This window comes from Monodelphis domestica, chromosome 1 (genome assembly GCF_027887165.1).
Source record: "Monodelphis domestica isolate mMonDom1 chromosome 1, mMonDom1.pri, whole genome shotgun sequence".
NCBI lineage: Eukaryota > Metazoa > Chordata > Mammalia > Didelphimorphia > Didelphidae > Monodelphis > Monodelphis domestica.
Genome location: NC_077227.1, coordinates 736778386 through 736801262, shown reverse-complemented (window position 1 = coordinate 736801262; position 22877 = coordinate 736778386).

Here is a 22877-nt window from a genome sequence, read left to right as displayed (position 1 = left end):
GCAGGGATGGACCCAGCCCCAGACCCAGAGACACTCACAGACAGAGAGACATTTGGACCCGGACGGGCTCAGAAAGCCATTTGGTGCGCCCTGACTCCCCAGAGGGGCCAGGCTCTGCTTTGAGGCTTGCTTTCCCTCTTTCTAAAGTGTACACCCCAAGGTTTGAAGCCTGTTGCTTGCTCTCAACATCAGGCACTTGCCTTGAGCCTGGAGGAGGGAGGACACTCATGGCTGTCTCAGGGCAAAGGCCCTTGGCAAGAGAGGACAGTTCCTGAACCCCAAGTTTCTAGTTCTACTTTTGGAGAGAAAAGAGGATTCCTGAACCCCAGACTTCTAGAACAGCGACGTAGGGAGTTTCTGGGTAGCATGATTTCATAATCCAGCCTTCTGGAGAGAGACATTCCTAGGTCATGATAAACTCTGGGTTGCCTCACCCCAGATTCAATCGCTTCTAGAAAAACAAAAGGGCAGTGCCAGGCTTTAAAAGAGAGACAAAGGAGGTACAAATGGCCTCTAAAGCTGGAGGAGCAGTAGGGGACTCTGCTCTAAAAGATATGTACTTTGCATGATGGAGAAAATGGAGCTCCCTAGGAAAAGGCGCTCCTAGAGAGGACCCAAGTGCCTTTCCCTGCTGGGACCCTTTAGCGCCTCCAGGGTGGTACCAAAAGACTACTAAAGGGCTGAGATGTCCGTGGCCTCTGGGATGAGGGAAGACCAAACCCTGGGATAGTGCTTTCAGGCTGAAGGGCTCACTGGTCCAGGGAAAAGATGGGCAATGACTGAATTGATTGTGTATGTGCTACTGGGAGTATTTCATGCATTTTCTTCACTTTTTCTGGGGTTTCCTATCACTGCTTTGTATTATTATCTGTAGCACTGGCATGGGAGCCAGGAGACTTTTGTACTTAAATAAATGGAACCTAAACATGAAGGGTATTTGAACTATGTTCCAAGATGTCCCAGAATCAGCTTTGGTTGGGTGCAAAAATGAGCCAGAGAGAGTCATGGTTTGGGGAGTGAATTAACCAGTTAACCCAGAGATGTAACATGGTTAACATAAGCCCAGATCTTGGAAACTGAATCATATAGGTTGCATTTTCCACTAAGCACATCCAACCTTTCATTCATTTATTCATTTGTTTATTTATTTTTGTTTGTTTATATTTATTTATATGTTTTTTACATCCAACCTTTGAATAGAAGAGAAGCTAGCATCCTTGTTAGGGCTGAGAGAAATCAACCGCATGGCAGGGTCCCTGGAAACAAAGATGAAGATGGCTTAAACATCCAGCACAGAGGTTAGAGGAAACTGTTTCTGGGGCCCCACAGGGGCTCAGGGTGCTTGTCCTCCCTGAATTTTTGCCTAGCCACGTTCATGGTTAGGGTAGACTCCAGCAGAGGGAAGTGGGATCCTCAGTTCTTCTATTCATTGACTCATCTCTGGCTACTCTGGGAACAATTTTTTTGGGGAGGCTTTAGTCTAAAGGTTTCTACAAAAAGAAAAAGTAGAAGAAATTTAATGAATAGGGCACAGGACTTGAGATTCATTAAAACTCTGAGAAAGCCATGATCAATAAAAGAGAATCATGGTATGCATCACAGAATGACCAAAACAGAATTCAGTGGCTCACTCATGAGAGCAATATTCAGGCTTCATTAAGTCATAGAACAGTTCCTGCAAGGAGACTAATTAACCACTTCTTATTTATCTCTACACTATAGGTTCTCTCATAAGGCCCTAAAAGAAGAGAAGACACAAAAGAAGGCAATCTCTTACTAGTCAAGGCTTGCCTAGGTAGGACAGGTGCTTACAACTTATTTCTCTGAATGGGAGAGGGAAAGGTGGGTACCCCAAGGTCACCCACTATGTAGACATGGATTGGAACCAATAAGATATTGTCAAATGGGGGGCCCTTTCTGGAGGAGATAGCTCTGAGTACAACAAACTTATTGGTCTCCTCCACCAAATGGTCAAGAAAAAAGATTTTGAAGGTCAAAAAAATTTGAGAGGGAAAGAAAAAAAAGCTTTGAGGACAAATAATTTTAGTATTTCAGCATCTGAAGGGACCATGGAGACTTCCTGATTCAACCTGGAGAGGAAACCACCAAAAGAACACACACAATATCATACCCTATAAGTGGTCCCTGAGTCTTTGCTTGAAGTCTCCCAATGGAGGGATTACTCACTACCTTCTGAGGCCACCCATTCCACTTTGGTATAGTCCTAATTCTAAAGCATTCTGGAAAGTTCCTGATAGGGAACTAGATTAGGAGTCAGGAAGACCCGAGTTCAAATTCAGCCTCAAAAAACAAGCTAGGTGACTTTGGGCAAGCCATTTGACCTCCTCTGACCTCAGTTTCCTCATCTGTAAAATGAGAGACGAGTCTCGATGACATGAAGGTTCCTTCCAGTTCTAAGTCTATAATCGTATGATCCTATGTCTGGCCATCTAAGACATACGCAGAGTAGTGATGATTGGTCAGGGTCAGGGATTATTTTATGGCAAATCACCCTATCTAGTGTACCTAGGGCTGGGGTAGGTCAGTGTGCAGCTGGGATTAGAGACCAACTATGACTGGGATTAAGGGTCATTTTAGGTTTGACAAAGGTTGGGGAGTCAATGCATGGCTGCAATTAAGGACCAGCTATGGCTGGAATTAAGGGTCATTTTAGGCTGTGGCCAGGATTAGGGGTCAGTGTGTGTTTAGGATTAGGGACCAACCTTTAGCTGAGGTTATGGGTCAGTATAGGCTAGTGTTAGGGGCCAGTCTAAGGGGTCAGGGTCTAAACTATGGCTCAAGAAGGGCTCAGTCTTTGATCCAGGTGAGGCATCAATCCATGGTTAAACTTGGGGGTCATCACTTGACTGGAGTCAGAGGCCAGTCAGTGACCAGAGAGTAAGGACTTGGTCTCTGTGAGAAGCCAACTGGCCCTTTCACTGCCCAGGCATGGGACTTGGCCTAATTAGAGGCCTTGTGTTAATAAGCTGACATTCTCTTGATCCTCCTCCTCTAAACATCCAGGCTCGCAGAAGGAGGCTGGTGGGTTTCTGCTGTGCAGACCCCCTATACCCGTACAGCCTGGGAGTTGGCTTCCTGGAGTGAGGGTCAGGGTCAGGGTTCGAGTCTCGGCCAAGTCGTATATGTGTCAGAATGAGCAATGCCTTTTAAGGTCACATATACTTTGGCCTTCAACACTGCTTTATGTAAGCTGTTAAATTAATAGGTGGGAACTAGATTTATGGGTCCCGGTGGGCTGCTCTCTGCTTGTTAGGTTAAACGTACTGATTTCCGGGTACAAAAGTGCTTGTTAAAATAATCTCTCCTGGTGTATTCCATGGGGACACATCTGTCTTGTGGGGGAGGGCGGGAGAGGAAAAGGGATGTGAAGGGCTTGTCACCTGCCTAGCTGTCTTGCCAATTATCTTTCCTCCTCAGCCCCTGCAGGGCTCCTTGGCCCAAACCAGAGCTGATGGGAATGAATGATGGCAGGTCTGGATCTGGGGCAAGAGTGTGGGCAAGGAGATGGGTAGAAAGGAAGAGATGAAGGTCTGGGCAGATATTACCCAAATCAGACTCGTGAATCCCATCACAGAGCATTGGTGGGAAGGAGCTAGGATGAAGGACTGGGCCATTTGCCTCTTGGGCAGTTAAAATTTAACAAGGATTTGTGAGTTATCTACTTGCTCCTGCCCTCAAGGAGCTTACAATCTCAAGGAAGAGACAAGATATGCCCATATAAGTCACATGTGGTACAATATACATAAAGAAAGAAATACAGGGTGAATTTATGGAAGGGACACCTGTGACTGGAGAGATCAAGAAGGTCTCAGGAAGAAGACGATGCTTGAGCTGAGCTTTGAAAGAAACAAGGGATAATCCTAAAAGGAGATGAAGAGGAAGAACATTCCATACCCAGGAACTCTGAGATGGGAAGTGAAGGCCATCTGGCTGTCCGTGGTCCTCAAGCAGATAGAAGACAAACAGGAACATCTCTTCAGAGTTTTTTCATCCCAGTTTCTACTCAAGAGATCCTGGGCTTTAAAGCTGAAAGGGGCCTTAGAGTCCATTCAGTTCAACTCTCATTCCTACAGATGATGAAGTTGAGTCACAGACAGGAGACAGGACTCATCTGTAGTCTTACAAGTAGTAATCGAAATGAGATTATCTCAAGTGATTTGCTGAAGGAGATACAACTAGGGAATGGTGGAACCAAAAATCAATCAGTCTTTGGAATACAAATCCAGAACTTTCCATGGTCTTCAGTGTTGCCTCCTTTCCTCTTTTCCTGGGCAAGGGGGTAGTTATTTTTGGAAGTGGTCTGGATGGTAGGAGAATTGGGTTTTTTTAAACCCTTACCTTCCCATCCTAGAATCAATACTGTGTGTTGGTTCTAAGGCAGAAGAAGAGTAAGGACTAGGCAATGAGGTCAAGTGACTTGCCCAGGGTCATACAGCTAAGAAGTTTCTGAGGCCAGGAATACAGGATATTTGAATACAGGACCTCCCCATCCACTGGGCCACCTAGCTGCCCCCAAGAGTCATTTTTGAAAGACCAATGGATTTTGACATAAGGCAATTTGAAAAGTTCCAAGCTGCTCTATTAGAAAGTGTGGGCAGAACAGGTAAGTAGCCCTGAACCTGGCCTGGAGAGAGGGAGAATGAAGGAGAAAAGAAGGAAGTTGAATGCCAGGCCATGGAAATCTTGGAATTTGGAATCAGAAGAGAATGTCAAGGCTTAAAGATGGCTGTGTCATTCTGGACTTGGAAGGAAGCTGAAGAGATCTTATGTCCCAGGATTGAGTGTCTTTGGGTTAATTTTTCTGAGCCTTCCGTATCTCTTCTGTAAATCTAGAAGGTTGGATGGCATGGTCCTCCCCAAGTTTATATGCACTCTTGATACAATCCTTTCCGGTTTACTCTAGCAGATGGCCTCAGTTGTTCCTTCCTATCTCCTCTTCAATCTCTCATCTATAGGTACCCTTCCTATCATCTGCTAACATGACCAGGTCAATCCCATCAATGGTGGAAGAGATGACAAGGGTTTTAGCCACCCTGAGTAAAGAGCTCCCAAGAGTCAGGGCTCAGGTGGCAGCCAGTTGCAGGAAGGAGAGCAGGAGGATGCTCTCAGGAGAATGAGCTGTCAGCTTCAGAAGTAGATTTTGGTCTCCTAGAGAATGGTTCTACCAAAGGCTGATAGTGATAAAGGGTCAGACAGTACCCAACTGGCCACCAGGTCGATGAAGGACATCCCTGGATCCTCAAAGAGTTAGCAGATGGAATGGCTGAGCTGTAGGTGGCAGAGGAGAGAATAGAAAAGCTTTATGGATTTGTCCTACTGATAGCTTTCCTGTCCCCAAACTGGGCCCCTTCTTGGGGAAATGAGTCACTCATGGTCTCTCTAATGAGAAGAAGAGGACAGACTGGATCTTTAAAGGTTCCCTTCCAGTTCCTGACTCTCGGTTATTCCCCTGGTCCTAATAGTGGCAGGAAAAGTGGCCGTGTCTCTCCTCTCTGAATCTCTGAAGAGTCTACAGGTGTGACCCCTCAACCTCTGGCCTTTTCTGTCCAGTCTCCATCGGGGTGCCCAAGGCCACTGGTCTCCCATAGACATTTGATGTTAAAGCCAGAAAGGGCTTTAGAACAGTGACTGGCAGGAACCTTAGATCAGAGAATGTCAGAGTTGGGAGAGTCTTTAGAACAGAAAATGCAAAAGCAGGAAAGAAAGCAACCTGCGACCCTACAGTGTTGGAACTCAGAGGGACTTTAGGATCTAGAGGGAAGGATGTTAGAGCTGGAAGAGATTTTCCAGAATGCCAGAGTTGGAAAGGAGCTTAGAACCCAGAATGTTAAGATATAGAATGAAGAATACTGGAACTCTAGAAAGTTCTTGGCACTTAATAGATGCCTAATAAATCCTTTGTTGACTGACTATTGACTGACTGATTGGAAAACACCTTAGAACGTGGAGTGCCAGAATTGGGAGGGTCTAGTCCAAGCCTCTCATTTGACACTAGAGCAGACTTCCTGACTCCTTCTCATTGCCTTTCTCTGGACTTGGCCCAGTTTCTGAGTTCTATGAAGTGCTTTGTCCTGACTAACCCCAGAAGCCCATGACAGGAGAGGGAGGATTGGGTTCTCTTGCCAGGCCCCCAAAAGAACCTCTAGTGCTTTCTCTGAGTTTTGGCAAAGGTTCCCCATTCTCCATCCTCATTTGGTCATTTCACTGACCCTCCCTCGTGGTGATTCCACTCATGTTCATACTCCCCAGAAGGCAGGCAAGTAACAATGGCTGACTGAGCAATGATTATGTGCTGGGCACTGTGCAGAATTTGTGTTCTACATTGGGGAAAAAATGCAAGCCAAAGAGCATCACCCTCGAGGAGTTAAAATTCTCATGAGGGAAAATAACCCGCAAAGGGGCCAAAGAAAGGATGGGAGAAAGTGCCCAAGAGGGCCACAAAGTCTAGAAAATCCCAGGGAGAGCTGGCCCTCCCCTCCCCCCAGGCCCTTTACTCTCTTCTGATTGCTCTTGGAAGGTGCCAATACCCGGCCCCTCCGAAGGAGAAGACATGGGATTGTGACCGCTGCTTGGGGAACGATCATTCTGATGCTGGTTGTCCTGGCAGTCAAGGACTACTTGGGGAAGAAGGGGCTCCAAGGGCACTTAGGGAAGGGAGGTTTGGGACACCTGGGAGTGCCTCCCGACAGGTTTGGAGTTAAAGTCTGAGCAGGGACCATCTGGCTCAAAGGGAGGCGGGAGGGGGGTTCTCAGGCGCCCAGTGAATTCTACCAGACCTGGCTGGCGGTCCTGAGCCTCTTACAAAACACTGCTGATGAGTCAAAGCTAAGAGAATCAGAACCACATGGTCTGGGTCCCCCTCCAAAGCCAGTGGGCTTTCAACACAGCCCAGGGAGGGAAGACGGAACTCACTGGAGGGAGGTGGGGAGTAGGGAGAAGGGACAGGGGGTGGGGCTGCAATGGGGTGGGAAGGAAAGCAGAGGTCTCTGTCAAAAAAGGCACCAAACTGTGGCTGGGTGGGTGGGTGGGTGCGGCATTCTCCAAGGGTCTCAAAGAAAGACTTGGAGATCATTTCTTCATTGGCCCCTTCTCCTGTCACTGGTGAGGGTGGGGGGCTCCTCTGAGTGGGAAGAGGGAATCCCTGAATCCCTCCCCCCATTGGGCCTGGCCTGGGGACGTGGGAGCCAGATCCCCTCCATGGGCCTTGGGGGTAGAGGGGGATGTGGGGATGTGCGTGTACAAGTGTGAGGCAATGGTTCAGAGACTCCGGCTCCAGTGAGGAGGATGCTGGGAGAACTTGGCAGAAAAAGCAACCTCCCCTCCCCTGCCTCCTCCATGACCCCCAGAGTCTCTCCCAGCCCAAGCCTGGAGGCTGTTTTGGCCTGCTTTGGACACCCCTTTGGAGTCTGCCGAGGTTAGGCTCCCAGAGACAGGGCCTTCTTCCAGGATCCAGAGAGGGAGCTCAGCCTCACCGAGAGATGCTCCTTCTTTCTTCCTTCCCAGGGCTCCCAGGCGCTTCTTTCAATCCAGGCCTTTCAGTTTTAAGAAGCCTTCAAGACAAACCACCCAAAGGACGTCCTGGGAGCTGGAGACAGAGACACAAGGGAAGCACAGAGGGAGCTCTTTGGCCCTGAGGAGAAGAGGAGAATGGTCCGAGCCCTCTTCCTAAGAAGCTTCCCTTCTATGCGCAGCATACGAGGCAGGGGAAGGAACTCTGGCCAGCCACCCAAGAGCCCAAGGGACCTGGACTTGCATCAGACCTCTGCTCCCAACCATCAGGGGGACCCTCTTCATCCCTCTCTTCCTCAGTTTCTTCATCTGTAAAATAAGGAGAGACCTTTGGGAGCATGGACACTTATTACTAGGGAATCAATGGGCAAAGGGAAAAGGGTAGAACATTTTATCCCTTAAAATTCATTCATTCATTTATTTATATATTTTTAACCCTCACCTTCCATCTTGGAGTCAATACCGTGTACTGGTTCCAAGGCAGAAGAGAGGTAAGGGCTAGACAATGGGGGTCAAGTGACTTGACCAAGGTCACATAGGTAGGAAGTGTCTCAGGTCACATTTGAACCCAAGACCTCCCATCTCTTCCGCTGAGCTACCCAGCTGCCCTCCTCCTGAAATGAATTAATTTAAAACAAGAATAGATGCAAAACAACCACCTTTTCCATGAATCTAGACAAAGGGCATTCTCCCGTCTATCCCAGGTTCACCCTAGACATTCTAGTTTTTCAGCATTCAGTCTGGATCATTCTGACTTACTGTTTTTTTTTTCATTTATGCTGCTAAAGCCTTTGTATATATTAGCCTCCTTGGTTGTGTTTACTTCAGTTCATTTAAGACTTCCCATGTTTCTCGGGATTCATCTTCCTCATCGTTTCTTATGAGACATTCATATTTCTTTTTTCTAAACATGGAAATATATTTATTTTTAAAATAAATTTGCATTGCTCTTTTTTGACACTACCTGTATTTCCCAATATATCTTTCCCCTTTGTTCAGTCATTTCTTAGAATAAAGAACAAAAACAAATCAGTTCAACAAAACGAACAAATGCATCATGAAAGTCTAATATCTCTGTGGCATTCTATATCCGCAGACTTTCATTTCACTGTAAATAGAAAGAACCACCAAAATACACAGAAAAAATGAATGTTGCAAAATGACAAAGAACAAACTTGCCTAAATGGAGAGAAGGACCGTCTCACGTCTCTTTTTTGGGGCCAGGCTTGTACGTTGTAATTTCCCAACAGGTAGTTCATTTCTTTAAAAAAAAAAGATGAAAGAAAATCTCTTTTGTTTCTCTATGGCCTTCATTCCCTCCCCTGTCCCTCATCATTCGTGGCCAGAAAGCTATCCCTTTAAAAAAGATTATATTTTTTAAATAAAAAGAAGAAGAGAAAATAATCAGCAACATTTGTCAATATGTAGGGAAAATCCAGTAATGTATCCAGTATTGGTTACTTGTTGGCCTGCCCCCCACATCTATAAAGGAGTAGAGGGTGGTGTCTCCTCAAGTCTCTTTTTGGGGGCCAAATGTGTTATAATTATAATTCACAATTGTAACCTTTATAATTTATAATTTTTTGGTGTTTTATAGTTTTTCCTTCTTTTTAAGTTGCTGTCATCCTTTTGTGTAGATTGGGTACTTCTTGGCTCTGTTTAGATCCCTTTGCATCATCATATAAGTCTTCCCATACTTCTCTGTATTCATTGATTCTGTTGTTTCTCCCAGCGTAGTAATATTCCATTATGTTCCTGCTCCAATTTATTTGGTCACTTCCAATGTGGGCATCGACTTCGTTACTAGTTCTTTGCTACCTCCAAAAGGGCAGCCATAAAAGTCTTGGTGTTTTGTTTTGCCATTCCCCTATTTGGCACCTATGCCTAGGTCTTTGGCACATATAATAGGTCACGGGCAAGAGCATTTTAAGGCACTGAGATATTTTAGATGGAAACTGGGAATCCCAGTGCATGCCAGGCATAGGGGCAATCTGGGAGAAGGCGTGGATAGAGAAGATGGTGTACCCTATATAAGAGGTAACAAGAAAGCCAGCATGACTGGCTCTTAACAGGTATGAAGAGCAATGATGTATAGTAAAGGCAGAATGGTAGGATTGACCTGGTTGAGAAGGACGTTAAATAACAAATGGGAGTTTTTATTTGACCCATGTTTTTTATCCTCCATTTTGGTAAACCCTCACCTTCCAACTAAAAATCAATACTGGGTATTGGTTCCAAGGCAGAAGAGTAGTAAGGGCTAGGCAATGGGGGTTAAGTGACTTGTCCAGGGTCACACAGCTAGGAAGTGTATGAGGCAAGATTTGAACCTAGAACCTCCCATCTCTAGACCTGGCTTTCAATCCACTGAGCTACCCAGATGCCCCCTTATGCTCCATTTTTTTGAGGTTATACATATATTATCATGCAAAGTATATTTCTACATTTTTCATTGTTTGAGAGAATACTCATATAAAACCAAAAACCCCAAACAAAAATCCAAATAAACTAAAGTGAAAAATCATATTTATGCTCCATTTTTAAGAGGACCAATGACAGACATCATGGGGTGATGCCTTGACTTGCCTGTGAATTGAATTTAAATGAGTTGCACAAAGTTATCAGCCTCACTCTCTCTTCCAGAATCATCCAAGGCCAAATGATAATACAAAAATCAGGATGATTGGCGATGGCCCAGGATTTGGTGGGTGTCCATTGCATACTGGATGTCTAACCAAGCTCTAAGTGCTCCACAATGCCTCCATGGCTACTGGAACAACCTGCTCTTATCTCCCCATTGCCCTGGGAGAAGTCTTCCCGTGTTTGGGCTAGACATCCCCCTAACTCACCAATGGGTTTGATCCTAGAGGTAATAGGGAGGCATCCGAGTTTATTAAGAAGGAGAGTGACCATCAGACCTGACTTTTTGGAAAAGTTGCTTCGGTAGCTCAGTGAAGGATGACTTGGAATGGGGAGAGATTTGAGAGAGAATCCAGTAAGGAGGGAGGTGACTGCTGCAGTTCAGGGGAGAGATGATGGGGGCTTGCTGCCTTGTGAGAGCAGGGCAGGGCAGAGATATCAAAGATGTTGTAGGCATAGAAATGATGAGTTCTGACAACTGGTAGAATGTGAGGAGTCCTCAGGGAGGATGAGGAGTCGAGGATAACACTGACTTGGCCATCCCAGGAGACTGGAAGCCAGTGGAGCCAGGAACATCCTTCGGTCCAGAGATCCTCCCTCTGTGCCTTCTTCCCTTAATCCCCCACTCTTTGGTCTACATTTTTGGTGGTTTATTTGCAAGGTAGAAAGGCTTTAAGTGTGGGCTCAGTGATGGACTTTGACATCTGAGGACTAGCCCGGCTACATTTGGGTAGGGTAGGGGGAGCTCATCGCCTTGGTGGCAGGGGGTGAATTTTTTGGATCCACGAACTCCCCAAAACGATAACACAGCGAAGTTATGATCTCTGTCAGGGAAAGAAATACTCACACAGCTGAGGCAAGATGGTGTAATGAGTAGAGCCCTGGACTTGGAATCAGGAAGATGCAGGTTTGAAGCCTGACTCAGATATATACAAGGGCAAGTCAATTACTCTCTGGACTTCAGTTTCCTCATCTGTAAAATGAAGCAATTTTTTCTTAAAGGTCAGATCTGACTGGGCCTCCCTTCTACTCAACAAACCCTAATGCCTCCCTATTATTTCCAGGGCCAAATCCATGGGTGAGTTAGGAGAATGCCTACCTAGAGCCCTCAATAGCCTTTCCCATCTTGAGATCGATGATCCAATGACAGCTCTAGAGAGAGCTTGCCCAACTCCCTAATTTACAGATCAATATACTGAGGCCCAAGGGAAGAAAGTAGCTATGCCCAAGGCCACCCAGATAGCAAACGCCATTGGCAGGATTGAAATAGAATCCTTGTGATTTCAGAGCCAAGGCTTCCTCTGGTGCACCAAAATACCTTGTCTATCTGTCTGTTGTGTTTAGTTTAATAGATTTTATTTCTGAAAAATGTACACAATTGAGTTCAGCCTTTGTGTGCAGCCTCATCACCCCAGCTCAGGTACCCTCCCCCTAGATACTGACGGCATAGTACTCATGCCCTGTGTTTGGGAATAAGTTTGACCAGGTGGTGGGAGAGTTCTTGGAAGGGGGCTGCCCCATCTGGGAAACCCCAGATCTTCAGTGTCTCTGAGACCAGGGCTGTTGTGAGGGACCTCCTGTGTGCAGAGGTTGTTGGGCAGCTTCCTCAAACAGACCCTGATCAGTCAGCTTGTCCAGAAATTGTCCTTTGGACCACTCCCACTTTGTTAACCTGGATCCCATACTAAGCCAAAAAGCCTGGTCCTTCTGGGATGATGGGTCAACATGTTCTTTTCCAGAGGCAGCATAGTGGATTGGCTAATGGAGCTCTAGGCTTGGGATCAAGAAGAGGTGGGTTCAAGTCTTACCTTGAACACTTCATAGTTGGATGACCTGGTACAAGTCATTTAACTGAGTCTTAATTACCTCAACTATAAATACTTCAGTGAGGAAGACTTTGAGTCAGATCTGAATTCAAATTCCACCTCAGACACTATCTCAGTTTCCTCCTCTGTAAAAACAAGGGCACTGGAATTGATGGTCTTTAAGGTCCCAGGCTAGTCAAGTCTGATTCCTCTTCCATATGGCAGCCTTCCAAATACTTGAAGACATAATGATGTTTCTCTGAGTCTTTTCTTCTTCAGGCCAAACCCTCCTAGCTCCTTTGACAGATTAGCATCTGACATGGACTCACAGTTCTTCCCCAGGCTGGATGCCCTCTTCTGGATGCTTTCCAGCTTATTAGTGTCCTTCTTAAACCACAGTGCTCAGAATGGAACCATTGTTCTAGAGGCAGAGCTTGTCCCCAAGCCTCTCTGCTTCTGTGGCTGGCTCTCCATCCTCATGGCTGCCTTTCCTGGACTTCTCTAAGTGTAGCCTAAAATGACACTGACTTTTTTGGCTACCATTTTGTCTTGTGACTCAGCCAGCTCACCGATGATTTTAGAGTCCCCTCCAGTTCTCAGTCTCAGGGTCCTAGGAGCCCTTTCAGTTCAGCACTGGACCCCTAATAATCAGCTCCTGGTAAAGGCTGACCAGGAATAGTTTTACATCTATATAGTAGCTGGATGTCTGCAAATTGTGATTTCAAGAGCCCTCAGTCTCCATCGACCTCCCAGTCTCCTCTCAAAGCTCTCTTCCACTGTGAACTGATACTTGACATTATCTTCCTTCCTGGACAGAGGTGGTGCTGAAAATTAGCCGCTCGCACCAAAGATGAGAGGACTGAGATCACTAGGATCCCAGAGGAGGACTTAGTATGGAGCACGGGAAAGAATAGGGGCTTGGGCCTTGAAGGAAGAAGAGGAGGAATCGAAAAAGGCACGGAATCAAACCGTTATCTCCTTTACAGTGTTGCCTTATGATATTGCTGCTAATTATTGTAACTATCACTTATATAGCACCTACTATGTTCTAGGCACTATTTTACAAGTAGGGGAGAGGCTTGGAGCATGTTTGTACCTGTCACCCATAGGGAGATATTGGCATCAATCAATCAACAGACATTTATTAAGCACCTACTGTTTGTCAGACACTGTGTAAGACAATGGGAATGCACATACAAAGAATCAAATAAGTCAAATGGAGAGAAATGGGTCTTTGGCAGATCAGGCTGAAGGGATAGATGGTGGGGAGGCAAAGGAGGTTAAGGAGTATCTTGGTCTTTGCCTCCAAGACCTTGGGTGGCAGAAAGAGCATTGAATCTGTAGTAGAATCTTGGGTATAGCCTTCCTAGCTGTGTATTCTGTAACCTGGCTGGGCCTCAGTTTCCCCATCTTTAAAATAAAGGGGTTGGCCTGGTATTTTTAGGATGGGCCCCTTGGAGGATAGTTGTGTTTTTGATTAAAGCTGTGGGACTTTTGTTTAGAAATGCAGAGGAAATAGCTGAGGAGGCCATGGCAGCCGAGGCCCCTGCAGGGGCAGCTCCAGCACTGGCGGGAAAGGGGGGGGGGTGGAAAAGGAGGGAGAAAAGAGGGAATGGAATGATTGGAGAGTTTTCAGAACAATAGGAAACTTTTCCCACAATGGAACAGCCTCTCCTCTGACCCTGAAGGCCTTCTTATCCTATTCCTCCTGCCCATCTTCTTTCTCTTCTTTTCTCTCCTCCCCTTCCTTCCTCCCCCCCCTTTCCCCATCTCCCATTCACTTTTCTTTCCTTCCTCTCTCTTCTCCTTTCCTCCTCTCTCCCTTTTCCATCTTTTACCACTCTGCTACATACAGCCCCTTCTCTTCCTGACCCCTTCTTTCCCTTTATCTTTTCTCCCTCTTTCTCTTCCTCTTTATTCCTCCTAAGACTTCTGTGGGGCTATGGTTGTGACTGAGAAATGCTGGTCCATGTTCATAGGGGTACAGTAATAGATCCACTATTGCCCTTCTACTCTTGAGTCTTCTTGGTCTTTCCCAAAGACACCCCTCCTCCAGACCTTAGGAACCAAGAGGTCAAAGGAAAGGCAGTACCCTGAGGTCCTGGGTTATGAGAGAAAGTTCTAGATTTAGAGTTAAGGAAGTCAGTTTTAATCTAGGTTCTAGACTCTCAATGTGGCCATGGACAAGTCAATGGCCCTACTATTTCTTCACTTCTAATTTGAGGGGTGGATCAGCTGACCTCTAAGGTCTCGGCCAGCCTTCTGGGCCTTGAAGCTATGCTAGCTGGCTCCATATTTGCAGGGAGGTCCTGTGGAACAAGCCTTTCTCTGCTTGGCTCCAGACGACAGAATGAGGAGCAATGAATAGTCATTACAAAGAGGGACATTTTGGTTTGATGACGGGACTCAACAATTAGAACTAATGTAGATATAGGTATAGATCAACACAAATCTATATGTATATGTTATTCAGTCATGTCTGATTCTGTGAGTGCATTTGGAGTTTTCTGGGGAAAGGTTTGTCTTTTCCTTCTCCAGCTCATTTTACAGGTGAGAAAACTGAGGCAGACAAGATTAAGTGACAACGTAGTGTCACACAGCTACTAAGTTTCTGGGGCCAAATTTGAACTCAGGAAGATGAGTCTTCCTGACTCCAGCACTTGCTCCACTGTGCCCCCTAGCTACCCACATATACATGCCTACATATATATGTATGTACGTGTATATATACACACATATGTGTGTAGCTAGATGAATGGATAGACTTGGACCTCGGAAGGTTATAGAATCATGGGTTTTGAGCCAGACCTCAGAGGCTGCCAGTACTACTCTTTCCTTTTGCAGGCAAAGACACTGGGGCCCAGGGAGAGAACAGCAATTTGCCTGTGGTCCCCCCAAGAGTGAGTATCACAGGCCAGCTTTGAGCCCAGGTGTTGGGGATTCCAGTCACTGAGCTCTCCGTTGTACCAATGGGTTCTACTTCACTTGAGGTCTTCAAGTAGGGCCCGGATGGCTTTTGTTGAGTATGATGCAGAAAGGATTGTTGGTCAGTTTGAGGTTGAACTGGAGAACCCCCACCATTCTCTCCAGCCCTGATACTCTCATAAAGGAAAGAATATTGATGTTAGAGTCAGAGGATGAGGGCTTCCATCTTGTCTCGACCCTTAGGCTATCTATTTGACCTTGGCCAAGTGACTTTCCCTTTCTGGGTCTCTATTTGCTCATCTGCAAAATGAGAGGTCAGGCTAGGTGGCCTCCAAGATTCTCTATCTGATGCTTGATCTAGAAATCAATGATTTCTTGCATCATTGGTAGACAGTTCCCAGGTTAAGTTTTCCATTCATTATGGGTTTGTGGATACGTCATTCACGCTTTTATCAAACAAAAATAATGCTGACCTATAATTGGGTTTCTTTTTGGGATGACAAGAAATAGCAAAATAATAGAAATTCTTGGGACTTAAAGTCCTTGAAGGCAAAGACTCCCAAATTCCCTGCACATAGGTAGTGTCTAATAAATGCTTAATGGCCTGCTTCCTGTTACTCAAACTTGATCGTCCCTCTTCAACCTCTTTTCACTAATTCTCCATCTCGGAAATGTTCTGCTTCCTCACCTCTGCCTCTTGAAATCTTTCCAAACTCAGATCAAATGCTACCTTCTCTACCAATTCCCGGTCTTGCCAGCTGCTGGCCTAGGACCTTGCCCTCAAGGATACTTTGTGCCATATCCATACCTATCTCTAGGTACAAACCTCCTCCATTGAAGTCCAAGTTCCCTGAGGGCAAGACCTAATTGCCTTTTGGCTTTGTATCTCCAACCTTTAGTTTATAGTCCAGTGCAGAGTAGGAGCTTAAATTCTTGTTGATTGATTGATAAATGTTCATTTAACTGAATTGAGTTTTGGAGAATTGGATTGGGATTGAATGAAATTGTAGGGTTTGGGATTTTGTGTCATTGAATCATAGGATGTCAAAGTAGGAATGGACCTCGTTGGCTGTCTAATTCAATCAATGTCTCCATTACAGCCCTCTCCACAATGAGCCTTCCTCGTGGTCATGGGCAGACTGATTGAAGGAGGAAGAATTCTTAATTTCTGAAGCAACTCATTCCCCTTGGGGACCTTTCCAAAGGTTGGGAAGTCCATCATCACGACAGCAAAAATCGACTTCTCCTTTTGCCCTATTTTTCCTCATCTTTCCCTCTAGGCCCAAACAGAACAAGTCTGATCTCTGTTCTGAGAGACAGTCAAAGCATTCTTTTTTGTTGTTGTTCAGTCATGTCTAACTCTTCTTGGCCTCTTTTGGAGCTTTCTTGGCAAAGATGCTGAAATGGTTTGCCATTTCCTTCTCCAGCTGATTTTATAGATGAGGAAACAGAGGCAAAAAAGGTAAAGTGACTTGCCCAAGGTCACCCAGCTATTAAATGTCTGAGACTTGATGTGAACACATGAAGATGAGTCTTCCTGATTCTAAGCCCAGCTCTTCAGTCCCTGAGTCATCTAGGGGCCCTCCACTGCCCCATACTTCAGGCTAAACATCTGTAGTCCCTTCAGCCAATGCCCAAATGCCATGCATTGAAAGTCGTTTGGATCTTTCTCAGGACACTCTACTTCTCATCATTATCTTTTCTCAAATTCGGTTCCATAATTGACCATGACATAGACTGGCCAGAGGACAGTAGAAATTCTCCTTTTAAAAAATAGAGCTTAAAATTGGATTCATTGATGGGTTCAAATCTTGGCCGTGGAACTGTGACTCTGGATGAAACATTTCTCTTTGCAAGGACTCAGTTTCTCCATTTTCAAAAAATGGGAATGAGTATTGCACATCGGCTATGGGAGGGGGTGGGAGGAGGGGAGGGAAAGAACATGAATCATGTAACCATGGAAAAATTTTATTAATTAATCAATAAAATAAAATAAATTTAAAAATGGGAATGACTAATTTAAATTAAATAATTTTAATAATAATTTAATTAATAATAATATAGATAATTATACAGATAGCATATAGATAGATAATAATATATAGATAGATAATAATACATGTAATAAAAATACAAAAATATAAATTATAAGATATAACAATTTTAAATGGAGACAATAAAAGGGACAGAGGTCCCTTTTAGACTAGGAAGTGTCTGAGTTAAAATTTGAACCCAGGACCTCCTGTCTCCAGGTCTGGCTATCTACCAAGTCACCTAGCTACCCCTTCATACACACCCCTTTTTAATATTTACAGGCTATTTTCTTTTTTTTTTCAAATTGAATAATTTTATTTAGTTAATTAATTTAGAATATTTTTCCTTTTTCCATGGTTACGTGATTCATGTTCTTTCCCTCCTCTTCCCCCCCTCCCATAGCTGACACGAAATTCCACTGGGTTTTCCTTGTGTCATTGATCAAGACCTCTTTCCATGTTATTGATAACTGTCATTCCCCCTTTAAAACCAAACCACACGTCATTTTTGTTTCCCATGATGGTCCCTCTCCTGGTGTTCTGAGAATCTTTCAGCCATGCAAAGCCAAATCCAAGCAGTAACCTGATTTGTCTGCTAATGGATGTCCCTTCTGCATCTGACATCGAATGCCTCTCCACAGAGAGGAAGATGACGTGCCTTGCACTCTGCGGGGCCATCTCCATTGACCACTGCATGCTCCAACTTGGAAAGTCTTTCAGGCTTGATTTCCTCTCCATTTTTGTGTCAGTATATAAAGCACTCCCATGGTTCTTTTTGCTGCGTTCTGTCTCAGTTCCTCCAAGCCCCTCTGAATCCTGCATGGCAATGACCCATTATATGCACAGCGGGACTTTCCTTTTGTCTTCTAATGGAAAAATAAATAGCTTCTCATACATATGTGTGCCTGTATGTTATAATTGTATACAAACATGCATATTATTTATATAGACACACATAGACATGCATGCACACTTTGTGTACACTTTGACTGGTCCTTGTCCTTTGTGCTTGAAGAGGACCAGAGGGCCATTGCTTGATGTCTTTGGACTCACACAGAAATTAGACTGAAGTGAGGCAGAGCTGTCCAGAGTGGCCAGACTCAGTCTCTCTTCCAGGCACTGAAGGCTAGTGGCAGAATGGTTCAGGAGGCAGCAGATGATGTTGACGGTCTGGCCAAGCTCAAGGCTCTCCATGGCGTCTGCTTCCACTATCTTCCTTGTTCTCATCCATCTCTTCCACAAGGTGAAATCTTCACATACCTGCTAGACACTCCCCTAATCAATAACAAGTTGGAAGCCTGTCGGTTACTCTCCAGCTGCCTTGTACACATATATGTATACAGTCTTACCCTATTTATTAGAGTGTGATCAGAGTGCAGGAGAGTACTGGGTTTGAAGTCAGAGACCTTGAGTTCAAGTCCTACCATTGATAGTTATTACCTTGGACAGGTCACTTTATCTCCAGTAGCTTCAGTTTCCATAGCTCCTTAAGAGCAGAAACTAACTTGCTCTTCTATTCCCCCAAAGATTTGAATATGTTCAGAGACTAGAGTGTTAGTCAGGAAGATCTGAGTTCAAATTCAGCCTCAGACACTTACTCACCTGGACACATTATCACTTAACCTCTGTTTGCCTCAGTTTCCTCATCTGTAAAATGGGGGAAATGTACATCCCCAACTTGCTGAGAGGATCGAGTGAGATTTGTGTACGGCACTTTGCAACCTTCAAGTACTATATAAATGCTAGCTGCTATTATTATTACTATTATTAAGCAATTTTCATTCATTTGTTCATCGCGATTCCCACTGTTTTTTCCATGAAGTCATTCTCCATCTAAATTCACAATTTCTTTCAGCCATTGCTGAGGCCAATCCAAATCCCCTTTGGTAGAATCCATTGCCCTGAGGGAGGGACATTAGTTACTAAATAAAAATCAGTCTTTTAGCAGGGGCTTCTGCTGCAGCTCTCCCCAAACTTCAGAGGCAGGCAGGCAGCCAGAGGTGGGCCAGAGAGTTCAGGGCTTGGCGCCTTCCCAAAGGAGGAGGAGCCCAGGGATGGGCTTAGTCCTTGGGTCGCCGGCGTGGGACGCCTGGATTTCCCCCAGGTTCATTTCTCCAGCTGCTAGGTATGATTGAGTGGAGGAGCCAGAGGATGCCAGAATGACTTTTTGTAATACAAGCCTGCCTCAGAGGAGGGTGTGTGTGTATGTGAGTGTGTGAGTGTGTGAGTGTGTGTTTGAGTGTTTCAGTGTGTGTGTGTGTTTGAGTGTTTGAGTGTGTTTGAGTGTGTGTGTGTGTTTGAGTGTGTGAGTGTGTTTGAGTGTGTGTGTGTTTGAGTGTGTGTGTGTGTGTGTGTGTGTGTGTGTGTGTGTGTGTGTTGGGGACAGGGGATGAGAACAGCCTAGAGCCAAGCTCCCAGGCCTGGGATGGACCCAGTCCCTGTGGACCAGTCTTCCTCCATGTACCTCTGGGCTCTGCTTTCCACCTGGTGTAAATCTGTCAGGCCCAATCAGCCCGGCCAGAAGAGCTCCTGGCTGGGGAGCAGAGCTGGGTGAGGCCAGGGGGCCTGGACTGTGTAACATCAGTCCCATGGAAATGGGCAGCCACAGCTGGAGAGGAGGGCCCAGGCCATCAGGGGCTTTATGGCCTTCTGCTTTCAGTCACTCTAGAGGTTTTATGATCTGAGAGGTGAACTTGGGAGCAGCAGCCTGGGGTTTTCACCTGGATTCTGACTGCAGATGCAATCACTCTTCTCCAAATTCTTCTTTCTTTCTCTCCATGGGCAGCCTGGTAGAGGGGCTACAGAGCTGGTCTTGGTGCCAAGAAAACCTCATTGACTCTTTCCTGGGGCACCTCCTGGCGGTGTGACCCTGGGCAAGTCACAGTCTCTGTGCTCCGGGCATTTCTCCAAGACTGTAGTCATAGAGAAAGGGCTGACCTACAAGGAATGAAGTTTCCTCAGTTGGGAACACCTTATGCCAAAGAAATCCCTGGTCTAATCCTTGCCCTTATTTTTTCTTTTTAAAAAGATCATAGGAAATTAATTAATTAAATAAAATTAAAAAAGATCATAGGACAGAACTAGAAAGATCTAGGCCATCAGAGTTATCTATTGTCATCTTCATTGTGTGGATAATAGACACTAAATAAACGCTTGTTCCTGTTCCTTTCCCCTCTGATTCCAGTCACTGATCTTTCTACTGCATTCCCCTAAGTAAATTCTATCTGTTGCAATCTCTTGGTGACCAGCCTAATAATCCTGTAAAAGAAGGAAATAGGGTTAGTCTGGCCTAACTAATTCTAGATGAAACCATGGTAGCTCTTGTATGGCTGTTTCCTTATCTAAAAATCCATTAACCATCCCTTTAATAATGTTTGAGAAATTTTCCAGAGTTTCATTCATTCATTGACAAGTTTTTATTAGGTGCTGTCTATGTGCCAGGCCCTGGGATAGGCAATGGATACTGAAAGATAAAAGCAAAACTGTCCTTGAACTTTAGGAGCTAATATTCTATTGAGGAGAGACACCATGAGCCCTGGAATCCAAGTCAAGCTGACTGACTGGCCTATAATGTTTTTAGACTCCATTCTCTACCCTTTTTTTCTGGAAATAAGGACAACATTTACCCATATCCATTCCCACCACATCTCTTCTGGTCTCTGTGATCTTGCCATAGTAGAGAAAATAAAGGGCTTGCATTGAGCAAGATCTGAGGTCAGATGTGGCTTCGGGCTGTGTTATCCTGGGCAAGTTCTTTAGGTACCTCAATTTTGTCCTCTAAAGTGGAGCAGAGTAGACACAATGGTCTCTGGGGACTTTTCCTGCTCAAATGTGATCACATATATCTTTGTAAACCTTCAAAGGGCTAAATGCATGCAAGTTATAATGATAATGATTCTTATTACAACATATATAGCATGATAATTATCATTATTATTATTCTAGCTCTATATATGGAATTCTAGCAGATGGCAAGTTACCAATGTGGGATTTGAACCCAGGTTCTGTCATTTGAAGGTCAAAGTACATTCCATTGAACCACACTGCTAAGCATGAGGTCCTGGCTCCTGGCTTCCTGAGAGTGGGTACTGCTGGCTGAGATCTACCAAAACTGCTGCTCTCCCTCCTTCAAATGCTCCATTTGCAGTCCTGGCTTTCTGCTCCATCTTCCACATAGGGGGCTCCCATCCATAACAGTAGCTTCCTTTCCCTGACGGGCAGGCTTTTGAAGGAGGTCGCATTAGTAAATGAGGTGTGATGATTGATGAGCCTTGGAAAGGCATCTTCCATTTTTTCCCCTCTCTTACTCCCTCCCTCCCCATTCCCCATGATCACTGATGATTCATGGAATGCCTTGAGGGATTGGATACTGACATCTACTGTGATGGGATGGGGGTAGGGTTGATGGCCATCTGGAGACTGGACAGGGTGGGATAGTGGGGAAAAGCAATGGGTTTGGAGTCAGAGGATGTGAGTCCAAATGTTGGCCATCTGCTTTCTGTGTGACTACAGGAGCCTCAGTTTTTCCATCTGTAAAATGAAGGGGTTGGATTCAACAACTTCTAAGATTCTTTCCATCTAATTCTATGGTCCTAAGAGGCAGGAGATGGGGATGCCAGGTTGTAACTGTTGACATGGCAGGGTAAAGGGGTTGGGGTCAAGCTATCTGCTTCCATAAACACTGAAATCAGAATATTTTCATCCTTCAGAAAATCTGTGGCTTTCTTCCCTTGGCTCAGACCTCAACTTCTCCACGGCTTAGTCAGCTGTTTTTGCTGAGCTGCCCAAAGCTGAGAATATTCATTGACTGGTGACAGGATTTCAAATCCAGAATGTCACCCTTCAGTGGGCTAGTTCTTGGAGAATAGAGAGATCATCCGAGTCTGGGCTCATGTCCCAAGTCTTAGAGACAGAATGTCTTTGGAGGATAGGCTCTGATGCCTACTGGCTATGTGGAGCAGCCATTTCATCTCTTGGGGTCTTGGTCTCATTCTTTATAAATGAGAAGGTTGGACTAGGTGACCTCTGAGCTTCCTTCCTACTCTAAGTCAATGATCTTTCTGAGTTTTGACCTTGGATGAGTCAATGCCCCCCCACCCCCTTGAATCTCATTTTTTTCATGTGTAAAACAAAGAGATTGGGGTCAGGTGACCTTTGAGGTCTTCTTCCAGCTGTATGTACAATAATTCTTCTTGTGATCTTAATTGGGTACCTCAAGCTCCAATCAAGAAGGCTTCCCAAAAGCACAATTTGCTAGAACTTGAGTTCCTCTAGTATACCCTCAGAGCATTAGGATGGGACCTAAGAGCCATGATCGAAGAGAAATAAGAGATTTAAAACAAATCCTTGCCTTTCTATGTGCTCACATCTTTCAAGGTGAGTTCAGATCCTTTCGATTGAATTTCACTGGCTAGCAAAGTGTCTGGTAAGTATTAGGCATTTAATAAATGCTTATTGGTCTACAATTAGTTGGATTGCTTTCCTTTATTATATAAATCCTCCTCTACAGCTAAGCAGTCTTCTCATTGGCTTTTCCCAATGCCCAGCCTCCACACTTTTGCTCCTGGAATGCTCTTCCCCTTCTTAAAGCTAAGGAATGATCTTGATGACCACTTGAGGTCCTCTTCAGTTTGAGCAATCTGTTTTTTTAAGCTTTTATTGCATTTTATCATTTACTTCTCCCTCAAACAGATGGAGTGGCTCAGGGAGAAGACAATTTCCAGGAGGAGGGGGGCTTCTCTCCTGTTTTCCAACTTTGCCTTGGGGGCAATGAACTTTTGAAGGACTAACTGAGTCAAGTCAGAGAAGCCTCTTGGACATTCATTCTGGGCTCGATGCCAGGGAACACAAAGTCAAGTTCAAGGAAAATTCTGTTAGCAGAATCCAAGGAAGCCATTGAGTCAAGAAGAGAAATGTTCATTGAGATCCATGGGATGGACCTGAGTCC